The following is a 2,786-nucleotide window of genomic DNA, read 5'->3' as shown; positions in this document are numbered from 1 at the left end:
GGGGGGGGCAAGGGAGTCCGGAGAAATGTGAATGCAACGCATCAGGTGGAGGAAGTGCCTCCTGGCATGCACCCCGGGTCTGCTTCTCATCGGCCGTAGCTCTGTGCCTCAGTTTCCTTCTATGTAAGCCGGCGCGATTGTGCACTTGGCTCTCCGGTGAAGACGAAATGAGCTATTGCAAGGCACAGAGGAAGTGCAGGTAAGCATGGTGGTCGGTTTGCCGACTGACAGTGCCACACCAGACCCCGCCACTCTGCACTTTCACACACTTGCCCCGTCCCGTGTGCGGGGACCACCTCTAGAGGAAAGCGGCCGGACTGAGGCTCACGTGCCGTCAAATGTTTGGTCTGCACGGCCACAATGCCCGCCAGAGAAGTCGTGCCCGTTTCCACCGCAGACACGGTATAGAGCTGGTGAGTGGAGCTGTGGGGGGTGGTGGTGGCCGTGGCATTTTTTAAAAAGATTTTATTTATTTATTTATTTGTTTGAGAGAGAGTGTGAGCGAGGTGGGGGGGGGAGCACGAGCTGTGGGAGGAGCAGAGAGAAGGAGAAGCAGGCTCCCCGAAGCGGGGCTCCATCCCAGGACCCTGGGATCACGACCCGAGCTGAAGGCAGCCGCTTCACTGACTGAGCCCCCCAGGCACCCCGGTCGTGGCATTTTTATGGTAAATCTTCCAACAGTTGAATACAAGAACGTAGATTTTAAAAAACAAACCAAAAAAAATCTTGCAGGGACATTTTGACAAGGTCCAAATCAAACATTACCCTTTTTTGCGTTCTGTAGACCCTGAGTCTCCCCGGCCACCCCCCGTGGCTGCAGGTTGGGGGTGAGGGGTGCCAGATAGTCACAAGCTGAACTTGGCCAAGTGAGGAAATAAAGCAAAGCCAGCCTTAGCGCACGGTCTCGCTGGGAGCCAGTGAATCTCGGCGTGGAGTTGGGAGGGACGCGTCGGGTTTTTTTTCACTTTATTTAGAGGGAACATGGGTTCACGTGTGAAATCCCGACCTAGGGGAACACAGCTCTGCCTCTGTGCTCTGCTTAGCACGGACTTCTAGAGCTGCCAGGCGGCCCGATCCTGGATCCCTGGCTCGGAGATTCCCGCCCCAACCCCAGCCTGCCAGGAGCGCAGCCTTTGGGGGTGAGGCCATCTTGATTTGATTCAAGGGCTCCCCGAGCAGACGTTAAGGTCCTTCACATTTTGCTTCTGCCTCCCGTTGCCTTCCACTGAGGTTGGAAATGCAGGCACAGCATCGCCTTTAACATATGGAAATGTGACGATGACTGCTGCTAAGTGCCCAGCCCCCCTTCCCCGAGCCCCTCAGTGAGGCTGGGGCTGGAGCGTCCCTGACCCGGCTGTCCTGTGCGCTGCCTTCTGTCCTCCGATCCACCGCAGACCCCCACACATGTCTTGGGCAGGAGGGGCACAGCAGCCCCCTCTTTTGGATTGCCTTCCTGGTCCCCCAATCCAGCTCTTAATTCACAAAACGTGCAAGGACCCCAGGGAGGCCTGGAGTGACCCTTTCCTCAGTGCTTAGACAGCCTGCTGTTGGGGTGTGTGACCCCCACTTCCAGCCATATCCACCAGGCTCCTGAACACCTGTTTCAGCTTCTGCCCTGTTCACTGGCGAGGGGTGGGGGGTCTGTTTTGAGCCTCTGCTCCTTACTCTGTGCTCCAGACCCCATCCTGGGACAGGGCAGAGAGCAGCCTGCAGGTTTCATGTGGATATAGACTTCCCCTACAGAAACCTCACCCACAGAGAGGTTTGGGGGCGGGCTTGCCACTGAGCTCCTGTTTGCCTTGACCCCTCTGCCCCCTCCCCTCATCATCCCTTCTCCACCTCTTACCCCGCCCTCAACTCGGCTTCCCTTCTAGCCTGGTGGGAGAGGACAGCTTATATACAGTCCCCCCCACCCGCAGCCCCCGCCACTTCCTGACCCCCGTCAGCCCAGCTCCACTCAGGTTTCTCCAAATGAGGGTCCTCTTTGGGCTGCAGAAACCAGCCACGAGTGCGGGCCTGGGTCCGCGGGCTGTTCAGGGCGTGTGTGAGGGCCCCGTGCAAGCCCCCAGAGCGGGGGCGGGGATATACACTGAAGCCTTTCAGGGACAGCTTGGGCTGGGCAGCCAGACAGTTTTGCTTGGATCTCTGGGGCGGCCACGTGGCCATACGTTCAATGCTCCGAGATGTCTGTGCCCTGAGCCAGCCAGAAAAGTGACTTACAGCTGAAAGCAGGGTTTGAACGGCTTCTGCTGTGGGGAGGCCCCTCAGAGTAAACAGTAAGAATTTCTGGGAAATGTACATAAGGCCAGACTGTTGGGAAAGACGTGGGCCCAGAATTCCTGATCCTCAGCCCCGGGCGAGAGGTGCCAGCTTTTCATGGTCATCCCAGCCCCCACTCGGCTCTCTCTTCCAGTTAAGTGACAGTTCTCTATTTGCCGAATGTCCCCAGGGAGGGCAGAATGGCTCACTCATCTCGGGCCCGGGCTGAGCATACTGCCTACCTGAGATCCAAGCAGAGGCAGCCAGAGGCGGGCCCGACACATAGTAGGTGTGCAGCCCAGCGCCTCTGATCTTCAGCTGGCCTGGCTGGGAGCTTGTCCCATCACTTGTCATTTTATCCCTAGCAGCTAAGACAGTGACAGCCCTGGGCACCCAGTGTTTCTTGAACTGAATGAATGCACAAATACCTGGACTTGCCCAACAAAATTGATAAAAACTCAGCTAAAGAGGCAAAAACCTCAGCTGGCGTGTTTTGGGGCAGCCCCCCCCCCCCCCCCCCCCGCTCT

Source organism: Ursus maritimus, unplaced genomic scaffold (assembly GCF_017311325.1).
Source record: "Ursus maritimus isolate PB19 unplaced genomic scaffold, ASM1731132v1 scaffold_25, whole genome shotgun sequence".
In the NCBI taxonomy this organism is placed as follows: Eukaryota; Metazoa; Chordata; class Mammalia; order Carnivora; family Ursidae; genus Ursus; species Ursus maritimus.
Note: the sequence above shows the minus strand (reverse complement) of the source record.